The 13,035-nt window shown below is 35.7% G+C and overlaps 1 long non-coding RNA gene across 1 annotated transcript in view; it reads right to left on the bottom strand.

Annotated features, from left to right (window-relative positions):
- Positions 1-12,808, bottom strand: part of LOC128664149 (uncharacterized) — a 40,431-nt gene extending 27,623 nt beyond the window's left edge. The window contains exons 1-2 of the long non-coding RNA XR_008402925.1: positions 12,591-12,808; positions 7,232-7,297 (exon numbers count right to left, since the gene is read on the bottom strand). This is a non-coding gene — a long non-coding RNA (uncharacterized LOC128664149). The remainder of the gene's footprint in view (positions 1-7,231; positions 7,298-12,590) is intronic.
- Positions 12,809-13,035: the final 227 nt, after the last annotated feature.

The raw sequence follows: 13,035 nt of genomic DNA, 5'->3' as shown, positions 1-13,035 counted from the left end.
GGGGGAACAGAAACTGTGAGACAGAGTTCCCTCTTCAATATGTTGAGTAGACACTGCACTTAAAGGGATGTTAAACACTTTGAGATTGTAATTAAAATTGTTTAGTTACTGTATATGTAGTTAAACTACTTTGCAATATGCTTTAATTATTTAGTTTGTCCCCTTTTATCGTAATTTAATTATGTAAATGGTGGGCTATCCATTTCCAGTTAAAAGTGGAAACTCATACATAACACTGCTTTATTCCACACAGTCATTGGCTGCACACTCTAGTGACCTAATTATAACTGACCCTAATTGGCCTCAGCAGAGAAGAAAACCTAGGTTACAACATGGCAACGCCCATTGCTTTATGGTCAATAAAACGTTATACTTTACTTTTCTCCAATATGTAAACTACTAATATAAATTTTAAAAGTATATCTACATATTATCATCAGACTAATCTATACTTTAAATACATCATTTTATTTAGCATTTATAAGTGTTTAATATTCCTTTAACAATGGGTCTTTTCCAAGTTATAAATGAGTTAATTTGTCAAATTTGTAATTAATATTTTACTACAATAAAGATTAGACTGCTATTGTAGACATTAAAAGGGATAATCAGCTACCTCAGAAACTAGAAGTGATACAGAGTGCAGGGTCACAGTCTAAAAAGCCAAGTGAGAACCTACTCATTTTGCCAAGAAGAAACTTTAATTTTTCCCACTGTATGGGTATCAACCCTGTACTTTCTATGCCACTCCAAGGCTATTCAGACAGTCTTGTGAGAAGAGGATATTGAGAGGTTACAGTATAGATAAATCTTACTTGTACCACTGTGGAAATCAACTGCATAAAATTGTGACATTTAAAAGTAGATTTGAGAAAATAAAATGTATTTACTGGAGTATAGCTACATGCAGTGCTGAAGCCAATAGCATAGCAGTAAAGAGAATGCATATATATTCCTTACTCCAGTTAAAAAATGCTTTTATCACAAAAATCCTCACATGAATAATTATGCTGATAAGCTTTTCAGCTGGAGGCTGGAGTAAAACTTACCTATATAGCAAATGATAGCCACAACATAGAATATAAGCATATAGGGAAGTCCAGCAAGGTATGACATAGACTTGATATTTATGTAAAAGAAACCACTATGTACATATTAAGGGCAATTTGTTTTCAAGCTCACTAAAAACAAACTGCTTTACAGAGTGGTTTGTTTGAATAAGATGGCAATCAGATCAGATACCATTTGTACCCAATCTGAATGTAAGAAAAGTAGGGCTAGATTTCAAGTTGCAAACTAACTAAATGTTTCGCTTGCACGCTGTGCTCAAAGTAAAATTTGAACACGTGGGAGTGGAAGTCTGATGCACACTAACTTCAAGACTTCGGATATTGCAATCGCGCTAACTTCTTCTTCCCATAGACTTTTATAGGGCACGCTGTTAAAAAAAACCTAATACTTATCACTTGCTCACTAAACCAACACCGCGCTAGACCAACTGCGCTAAACCTTGAAGATATTTATGAATACTTTAAATGTCAATGTTCTTTACATAGAAGAAAATGTTCTTTTTATTTAAAAAATAAATAAATAAAACAAATATATATATAAAAAATTAATTATAGATCTATATGAATAAATATGTATATATATATATATATATATATATATATATATATATATATATTGTATATACACATATATATTTACATATATTAAAATAAAAAAGATTTTTTCTATATTAAGAACATTGGAATTTCAAGTATTTCTATTCAAAACACATTAAAAATTAATAAAAACTGATATTGCATGTTTAAAGGTATTTGCCTGGAAAGGGCTCAAAAGTGTATAAATGTGTATACATTTTATTTTATTATTATTACTATCAGGTATTTGTAGAGCGCCAACAGATTCCGCAGCGCTACATGTGTATTTATATGTTTGTTTGTTTCCTATTGTGAGGACAAAATAAATAATACCTATATACCAAGTATCAAATATTCAGATAGATTATATCCACTAGTAGTGGAGCATCGGCTTGCCTCTGCATATAATGACCTCAATCGCTAGCCCAAAATTTAAAAGACTGTGGCTTACCTTGTTCTCCCAAAATGCTGTCCTGTGGCGTGTCTGGAATTTTTGCAGCGGTAACTCAGCCTTGCCAAGCCTACTCATGGATCTGCATCCATTAGATTCTGGCATCCATTTAGAGTATTCCGTCCACTGCTACCACACGCTAACACCATGCAGCTTCCTTGATCGTCACTACTTCTGGTGACTGAGAGGTCACATGCAGCCTGGGCTCCAATTGGAGGCAGGCCAGCTATCCCTTTAAACAGACCAATCACTGGTTAATAGCATAGAATGAATAATGATGAAAAGCGAAAAAGGTCCGTGAATAAAACAAAATCCGTTGTTCCAATTCTTTAAAAGAGTCCATAAAGGTGCAAAGGGGTGCTGTGTGTCAGATTGGCTATATATATATGTGTGTGCATATACATATTTACACATATAAACACTTAAATAAACATGTATTATACACTTATACATATACACACACATATATATATAAATATTTAAAAATAAAAAGAACATTTTCTTCTATGTGAAGAACATAGGAATTTGAAGTATTCCTAACACATCTTTGGCTTTAGAGCTGTTGGTCTATTGTATTTCCGGGTTAACACGCGAGCGATAAAAAGAAAAGGCCTTTTTAATATGCCCCAAAGAAGTCTATAGGAATATGGAGTTAGCGTTGTCACGATATCCGTCCTCCAGAAATTAGCCCACCTGAGTCTTTTGCTCATGCGCTAATTTCTTACTTTCAACTTGTAATACCAGCGCAAACTTAGAACCTCTATTGTTTTACCTTGAGCACAGTTAGTACTCAAGAGCCATAAAAAAATATCGCTCCACTTGCAATCTAGCCCTTAGTAATTACTTAACTGTTCGAAAACAGTTACTCCGATGGATAGGCTTGATGAAATAATATCAGTTTTTCCAATCTCTGGTATTATGTCTCTAAGCAGTGGTCTTGATTCATTTTAGTCGAAGATCTGGAGTTGATTTGTTTGCTTGGAGCAAAGGTGTACTACTGCAACAATAAATCAACTTTATAGTAAGTGTATTCTACTTACCAAACTCTTATGTAGTGCACCACCAGTTTATTTCTGATGACATAAGACTTAAAATCCTTATATGGTTGACTGTGTACAAAGCTACTCAAATTAGCATAACAGACTTTGATGTGTTTCCTGCTACTACACAATGATTCTAAACTGTGCATTTAATGTTAACAATCCTCGCTATACAACACAAAGAATGCAAGCCTACACTACAGGTGGCTGCAATTTATCGTTGTAAAGGAAAGTGTAAGTTGCTGATAAACCTGAACTATCATATAAGAAAAAGCCTTGGCAAAGCCTTGGCAAATAGCAGTAATACTTCAAATACAAAGAGAGAAAGTTGTTTTGCTTTGCTTAACTAGAATAAGCACAACAAATTATGAAAATTATACTTAAAGGGGGCTACTAGCTTCCTCTTCCACCCCTTTCCTACTATTGCCTCCATGGTAATCCCAGTGCCACTTCTTATGCCTATTAGTAGGTATCACTCATTGTGGGAACCATTAATGTCAAGTATGCTTCAAAGGGGAGTGCACCTTCTATTACGTATCTAAAAGCTGTTACACAGTTTGCTTAGAATTTTAGAATGATGAGCCACATTTATTTACAGTTATCCTACAGAAGATTACTGTCTGGAAGGATTATGTTGCCAAGGTGATCTTTCAAAATCAGTGAAAACTATTTTCATGTTTACTTTCACATTTAAATAAACACAATCATTTCCGGGTTTACCACACTTTTAAATTATGAATGTTGTACACAACTAAAATGTGACTATAAAAAAAGTTAATTCTTGGTGGCAATTATGTATGTGAATTGAATTAAAGGGACACTGAACCCAAATTTTTTCTTCCGTGATTCAGATAGAGCATGCAATTTTAAGCAACTTTCTAATTTACTCCTATTATCAAATTTTCTTCATTCTCTAGCTTTTTTTATTTGAAAAAGAAGGCATCTAAGCTATTTTTTGGTTCGGACCCATGGAAAGCACTTGTTTATTGGTGGGTGAATTTATCCACCAATCAGCAAGAACAACACAGTGTGTTCACCAAAAAATGGGCCGGCATCTAAACTTACATTCTTGTATTTCAAATAAAGATACCAAGAGAATGAAGAGAATTTGATAATAGGAGTAAATTAGAAAGTTGCTTATAATTGCATGATCTATCTGAATCACGAAAGGAAAGAAATTGGGTTCAGTGTCCCTTTAAAAAAAATGTTAATGATAAAATTGCATATTAAATTAATTGCACATGTAATACATTTATATTATTGGTTAATTGATAAACCTGCAGTCAAATGCATTATACAGAGAATCAGCTAAATCCAATTGTTTCTTCTTTTGCTTATGTGAAGGTCTTTGAAAAAAGAAAAAACTGTGAAAACTATCAACAACAACAAAAACATTTTTCTAATAGTTTTTAACATTTGTACCCAATCTGAAAGCAAAAATAATAATAATCATAATTAAAAAAATTAAAAAGTACAAACAAAAATAAATAGGTGTTCTGCATATCTGCATATATAGCCTACATAATTTGGATGGTTTACCTAATATGTTTATAATGGATTGGAATGGCACAGAAGCTATTAGACAGCCCTTTCAAGATTGAGTTCTTGTGTTCATGAATGCAGTCAGCATAGTGTGATTATTGGCAGGCAAATTAACACTCCATCCCTTGCCAAACTCAAGACAATTGTTCCTATTTACTGTTAAATTGTGTGTGTGTGTGTGTGTGTGTGTATGTGCATGAGTGTGCATGCTCCCCAAGACTGCTCATGCCTCAAGTGATACTGAATAGAAATGAGAGGAAACTTTTATTTTCATTAAATAGTAATTAAACCCTAATATTTTCTTTCATGCATATGAAAGTGCAGCTATTAAACCTGGGGTATCTTTTTCCATGTAAACGCTTAATCTATCTCTGTTTAAACTGATATTGAAACGGGCAGAACAAGTCATCTCTTGGGACTATTTGTTCACTGTCTTTTATGTATGAATCTTACATTTCTATTGGTGGACAGGAGCAAGTCACCTGACTCATGAAAACAAAATGTGGTTCCAAAGCACAGGAACATCTTGGTACCCTGCAGTGGCATTCAGAGCTCACCTGTTATAAAAGGGGTTTGACTTCAAATGGCATCAGCCCTACTGGGAAAAAGTGTCTTTTGCCAAATAATGACAAAGTGAATCTCCCTCTGTTATGAAAGAGGATAGTGACAGATATTGCACCAACCAATGATTTTTCTTGATGCTCTATTTTCATGTTATGTATATTTTGTTGCATCAGCTTATTGCAATACTAGTTTGCAAATTACTACTCTCTCTGCCTTGCTGCATTATAAATAGATAGCACTTCCCACGCTAATTATCTTCTCCATAAACTGTAAACTCTTTGTTTAAGGGGCTATAAAAACAGATTTGTATAATGTAAACTTTTAAAACCAAATGAATATAATATATGATTTTAACTGTTATTTATTTTATATTGTTTAGTTGTGTAAATAAATATAATCAAACACAATAATAAGAGTAACCTGATAGTAAAATATATGTATCTTCTTATATATTTTGTGTTTTTTCTATTTTCTATTAATTCTGATCATAGTGACTAAAAGATAAATAGTTGTGGTTTCCTAGAGCAATGTTTCTCAATTCCAGTCTTTAGGGCACACCAACAGGGCAGATTTTCAGTATTACCTTGGATGAGAGCAGGTAAATAAGCATGGTTACGGATGAGCTGATTATTTTACCTGTTCTCTAGTTCAGATATCCTAAAACCTGACTTGTTAGTATGCCCTGAGGACTGGGATTGAGAAAAACTGTCCTAAAATATGAACTGACTGACTTCCTATAGGAAAATTATTGAATATTGTAAAATTTTCTGTGTACACAGCAAATGAGATAATAAACAATGCTAAAGAGAATCTTCAAGAGTTATGTCCCTGGAATGCAAAACATTGAACATTTTGTAACAAAATAACAGTTTTAAATGCTTTTTAACAAACATTTATCTTATATGTTGACTTTTTGCTATGCAATACCGTGATATACTCTGCATAAATAACAATGACTTTAGCCTACAGGTTTTTAGTGACATAATGTAATAATAATTCTTTTTAATTCTATAGCTTTGTATTACCCCACGGACACCCTTCAGGTATAATACAAATATAAAAAATAAAATTAAATAAGCTTTGCCACGTAAGAGGGCAAAAGAGGTTCAGAAACACTGCTATAGGGCTCTCATGCAGAAAACAATCTATTTGCACTTTACTATTTGATAAAATATTTGTTTAGTGTATAATTTCTGTGCTCAAATAAAAAATGATTAAAACAGATACACAGATCGAGTTGCAAATGTTACATATAGTATATATATAACCAGTCCTGTAGACTGTAAGCTCCTCAGAGCAGGGTGCCAATCTATATTGTCAAGTCTCATGTAATTATTTTTTACTGTGTATAAGTGTTATGTATTGTCTATGCCCCTTGGTCATATGTTGCGGAATATGGAATAAATGATGATAAACATAATTTGGAACCTTTGCTATTTTTTAAATCAATTTAATGTTAAATCTAATAATGAATGTGTAAGATGTAGCAAATGTAATTAAATCATGTATTATACACAAGAAAAAAAACAGGATATGCTCACTGGACCCCAAACTATTATTACACTAGCTCAAAGAGGCTAATAACCCTAGGTATACTGCCCCATGCAACTGCTATTAAACATAAGCACTATAAATTCTGCCTTCCCAAGCTCTATTAACCATATTCTGCCCACACTCCCACCTCAGTTAACCCATTATCACCAGATCCATTTACCACTATTAACCCTATACCGTCCAGACCTATACTTTAATTAAACCTCCAGTAATTAAAAGGATGTTATTTTGTTTTAAAAACATTAAGACTTTGCTGATGTTATTCTATAGTAACAAAACAAAAATGTCTTGTAACTACAAGGTGTTTATTGTCCCTTTAAAGGGACATAATACTTATATGGTAAATCACTTGAAAGTGATGCAGCATAACTGTAAAAAGCTGACAGGAAAATATCACCTGAACATCTCTATGTAAAAAAAGGAAGATATTTTACCTCACATTTTCCTCAGCTCCCCAGAGTAAGTGCTCTATAAACAGTTATACTTCAGCTGCTGTCCAGCTGCAGGTAAAAAAATAAAAAAAGGAAGAAATGAATAAATGAACAGCAGCCAATCAGCATCAGCAGTGCTGAGGTCATGAACTCTTTTACTGTGATCTCATGAGATTTCATAGTAAACTTAATTAAACTGAATAGGGAAATAACATGAGGGTGCATGAGGCATGCTCCCCTGCAAGTCCCAGGACAAGCATACTGATTTGCTGCTTAAAGTCCTTTACAATGGGGTGTGAATACTTAGGACATTTTGAGGTCTTTCTTTTTTACATAGAGATGTTCAGGTGATATTTTCTAGTCAGCTTTTTACAGCTTTGCTGCATCACTTTCAAGTGTTTCAACATTTGGGTATTGTGTCCTGTTTCTGTACATAGTTCCATAACACATAAATTATACCATGAGAACAGAAATCATATGTATTTCTTATTTACAAGATGCTGAGGATGTGCTTAGCCGTTTCAAGTTCCCTTTTCAAATGAGGAATCCCAGTTTTGTAAAAGACAAGCCACCCTTTTTCTAGTAAGGGGTATTATGTCTGTCATTCTTAAGTGATTGTAAGGAATCATCTATTTAATGTATTTTTTATATGGGGAGTTAATTGAAAAGAAAATTCTACTCTTTCAAATACCAGGTTGTGTGTACAGCTACCCAATCACCCCTTTCTTTCATATGAGGTGTATTTTGTATGTGGGGTGTATGCTCTGTTCAGAAGATAGGGTTTCCTTAGGAGGTGCTATTTCCTAACAGATTCAATATATTAGGTAGGTGTCTGATTGTTCCCATGCAAGGTATAGGAAGGGTTATCGATTTACAAATAGTAGCTGTTCTACTAAGCAAGGGGTGGCAAACCCAGAGTTCCCAGCATTTTGTGGCATTGTCATGCTGTTCCCATATGTCTCCACGTCCATTTAAAAGCCCTGGGTTGCTGAAGATATGCCCACAATCTGCCCATACTTCACACAATGCCCACGCAAATTTGCTCAGTTTTCTGCACAACTCTGCCCCCTGATGTGTCTACAGCCATTGTTGTGTCCTACAGAATGTTTTCTTAAACAATACAACAAACGTATTAGTTCAGCACTCATTGAAGGTATTATTGATAATACAGAGTTTAAATTCCTGGAGACTAAACAACCTAAAATAGCAACTCTATACCTATTACCCAAGATTCACAAAAACTTGGCATGTCCTCCGGGACGACCAATTGTCTCGGGAATAGGGTCTTTAACAGAGAAGGCAAGCAAGTACATTGATGCCAGACTCCGTTATGTGGTTGAATCGTTGCCATCATACACTCGAGACACCATGCACGTATTAAATAAAATTGATAAAATCTCTATGACCCCCAATTCGATCTTGGTCACCTGTGATGTAGAATCACTCTACACCAGTATAGACACTGTATGGGGATGCAAGGCAGTATCACACTTCCTGTTAAAAAATGAGTCCATGTCCAATGAAACTAAAAACTTCATAATTGAACTATTGGAATTCATATTAAGACACAACTATTTTGTCTTTGATGAGAGGTTTTATTTACAGACGTGTGGAACAGTGATGGGGACGTCCTGTGCCCCAACGTATGCTAATATATACCTGGGCTGGTGGGAGGAAACCATAGTATTTCATGATACATGTAAATGGTTTACCCAACACATCTCCCACTGGTCCAGGTATATTGACGATATCTTCTTTGTATGGGAAGGAACGAATGAACTCTTACAGGAATTTATCTCTAATTTGAACACTAATCCTCTAGGATTATATCTCACTATGACAACTGATAAACATAAGGTGGAATTTTTGGATTTAACTATCAGAAAAGTTGATGATTATTTAGAAACTGACACATACAGGAAACCTACATCAACAAATAATATACTAAGAGCTGATAGTTATCATCATCCAAATACCATACATAGTTTGTCTGTAGGTGAATATTTGAGGATCCGTAGAAATTGTTCTACTGTAGAATCGTTCAATTTAGCAGCACAAGAGCAAGATTACTTCAGAGAGGATATTCTAAAAAAGCTTTAGCTAGAGCCTATATCAAGGCCCTTAGCAGAAACAGATCTGAACTTTTAATGCCTAAAAGTACCCAATCGACTAATCCCTTAAGGTTTATTTCCACATATACAAGTCAAAGTCATTCGGTTTCTAACATAATCCAGAAACACTGGCACGTCTTGAAAGCTGATGATGTATTACAAACAGTTATTCCTGAGAAACCACTATTCACATACAGAAGGGCCAATAATCTTAGTGACAGCCTTACATCAAGCCACTTCAACAGAAATGCTCATAAGACTCCTCTATACAAAGGATCTATTGCATGTGGCAACTGTAATGTGTGTACACATATGATTAAAGAAGACCATATTGGATAGGTTTAACAAGAAATGGGTTATTAAGAACCATATAAACTGTAAGAGTACCAACGTGATTTACTGTGTTTCTTGTGAATGTAATTTAATCTACGTAGGAATGACTACCAGGTGTCTGGGTACTAGAATGACCGAGCACCTAAGCAACATCAGGTTAGCTAAAAGAGATGTTGAGAAAGGTAGGAAAATAACAAGTGTAGCGAGACACTTCCTACTAAACCACAATGGGAAAACTCAAGGCTTCAAATGTTGGGGCCTTGAGTCTATTAAACCAGGGATTAGAGGTGGTGAGACTGAACAGGCTCTATTAAAAAAGGAAGCCAGGTGGATTTTCAGATTAAATTCTGTAATGCCATTTGGTATGAATGAGAATAACAATTTTTGGGTATATCTTTAAAATTGCTGATCATCTTATCAATGGGAATTTTCATATATAGTATGGTTAAGATTACAGACTAAATTTGCATCAAATAAAACAGATATAGTTCTTTGAATTTTATGCCAACTATATTAAACTGTTAGGGACCCACAATGAACAAACTGTGGGGTATATGGCCTAAATCAGATTATAATTATTATTCCCTCAATATTATACAGTGGGGCAAAAAAGTATTTAGTCAGCCACCAATTGTGCAAGTTCTCCCACTTAAGAAGATGAGAGAGGCCTGTAATTTTCATCATAGGTATACCTCAATTATGAGAGACAAAATGTGGAAACAAATCCAGACAATCACATTGTCTGATTTGGAAAGAATTTATTTGCAAATTATGGTGGAAAATAAGTATTTGGTCAATATCAAAAGTTAATCTCAATACTTTGTTATATATCCTTTTTTGGCAATGACAGAGGTCAAACGTTTTCTGTAAGTCTTCACAAGGTTGTCACACACTGCTACTGATATGTTGGCCCATTCCTGCATGCAGATCTCCAATAGAGCAGTGATGTTTTGGGGCTGTCGCTGGGCAACACGGACTTTCAACTCCCTCCAAAGGTTTTCTATGGGGTTGAGATCTGGAGACTGGCTAGGCCACTCCAGGACCTTGAAATGCTTCTTACGAAGCCATTCCTTCGTTGCCCGGGCGGTGTGTTTGGGATCATTGTCATGCTGAAAGACCCAGCCACGTTTCATCTTCAATGCCCTTGCTGATGGAAGGAGGTTTGCACTCAAAATCTCACGATACATGGCCCCATTCATTCTTTCATGTACATGGATCAGTCGTCCTGTTCCCTTTGCAGAGAAACAATCCCAAAGCATGATGTTGCCACCCCCATGCTTCACAGTAGGTATAGTGTTCTTTGGTTGCAACTCAGCATTCTCTCTCCTCCAAACACAACGAGTTGTGTTTCTACCAAACAGTCCTACTTTCAGTGGCGACTCTAGGAACAATATATAGGGGGGGCACATAAGATACCACAGTCAAAACTGGGGGGGCACTGATAATTTTCACCACTTAATCATACCACTGAAAAAACACACACACCCAAATACATACATAGACAGACACACACATATACATACGCTCACACAGACAGACACATACACACACACACAAATACACACACGCGCATACATACACACATATGTACATACACACATACGTATATACACACAAAGATGACAACAAAACAATTACAACAGTCTATATTTTTTTCATAAGAAGATAAAACACAGATATAAATGGAAAAGGAACGCAAGTATTAAAAATACAACAGTAATGCATCTTATGTCTTCCTTTATAACATAAAATGCATGGACATATATAGAAGATAGACATACCTACACACACAGACAACACACACACAGACACATATACATACCTACACACACACAAACATACATACACACACAAACACACACACAGACACATATACATACCTACACACACACAAACATACAACACATACACAGACACATATACATACCTACACACACACAAACATACATACACACAAATACATACACAGACACATACACACACAGACACATACATACACAGACACATACATACACATATACATAACTACACACACAAACATACATAAATACACACATACATACACACAGACACACACAAATACATACACACAGACGCACACACACACACAAACATACATACACACAAATATATACATAAATACACACATACATACATACACACACACACACACACAAAGATGATAAAACAATTACAACAGTACACACACATATACATACACAGTTACAGACGCAGACATACATAAGCTTTAGTTATCTAACCTTTTCAGCTGAAGACAATTAAGAATAAAGTGTGCATAGAAAACTATAATGAAGACATCTAATAATCAATTGTCCACTTATCTCCCCATTTGTTTGATTTTTCTCAATTTCTTTTACTGCACATTTGATGCACTATATCCTTTTGGAAAGCTGAGTAACTGGAAAAAAACAGATATACACATACAAGAACTGAGAAGCAACTTTACTATTCCACCTTAAGGAGAACAAAAGGGTGAAGGCTGTGATTTAGGGTAAGGGCAGGAGGTTGAAGGTGAATTCTGGTGCTAGAGAAAGGAACATCTGCTAGAGAAACAAATTTCCAAGATTTTAAAATAAATGTTTGCCCTGCATTTGCCTGTACATACAGATCACATAAACAAAGCAAAAAAAGTACTACACTTTAAACCCTCACTTCTCTGAGAACTTAACACTATTTGCTGTGCACACAGATTAATAAATGTATAGGGTTAAGTTCTCAGAGCAGTGTGTAAATGTCAGCTGCCAGTGTCTCTGCAGCTCCTAATTTATTACTGAGGCAAACCAACCCGTGCAGGAAGTTCTAATAACGGCTGTTGTGCTAATGGGGCAGCCGTGCTGGCTGACCTCATTGCAGGCTGTGTGTGACCATAAACAGTATAAATTAACCCTGTGACTTACATTTACCACAAATCTTCATCTTTGCTGCTAGTGTCACTGCCTGCTGGTGCTCTTCCTTCCCGCGCTCTGTAGCTCATCTGTTCTGCACACTGGTGCTGAGTCTGACTCCTCCCTCTTCCTCTCCAGTCTCCGGTCATGTTCCTTGTACTGTGTAGGAACATGACCTGGCTGGAACTGAAGTAGAGGAGGCTAGAATATAGCAGCAGCCAGCATGGGTATTGGAGTGGTGCTGCAGCACCTCAAACAGTAAAACTAATATTTACATAACATAAATATCAGTTTATGCTGCATGATTGCGCCTCCCTGCTGGGGCACATAGCTAGGATTATGCAAGTGCCGGCGCTGGTGGGGGGGCCACAGGGGGGGCAAAGAAAAATTTTGGAGGGGCGTTTGCCCCCCCTAGCCCCCCTGTAGTGACGCCTATGCCTACTTTGGTTTCATCTGA

The sequence above is a fragment of the Bombina bombina genome, chromosome 6 (genome assembly GCF_027579735.1).
Source record: "Bombina bombina isolate aBomBom1 chromosome 6, aBomBom1.pri, whole genome shotgun sequence".
Lineage (NCBI taxonomy): Eukaryota > Metazoa > Chordata > Amphibia > Anura > Bombinatoridae > Bombina > Bombina bombina.
Note: the sequence above shows the minus strand (reverse complement) of the source record. Positions and strands in the feature narration are given on the sequence as shown.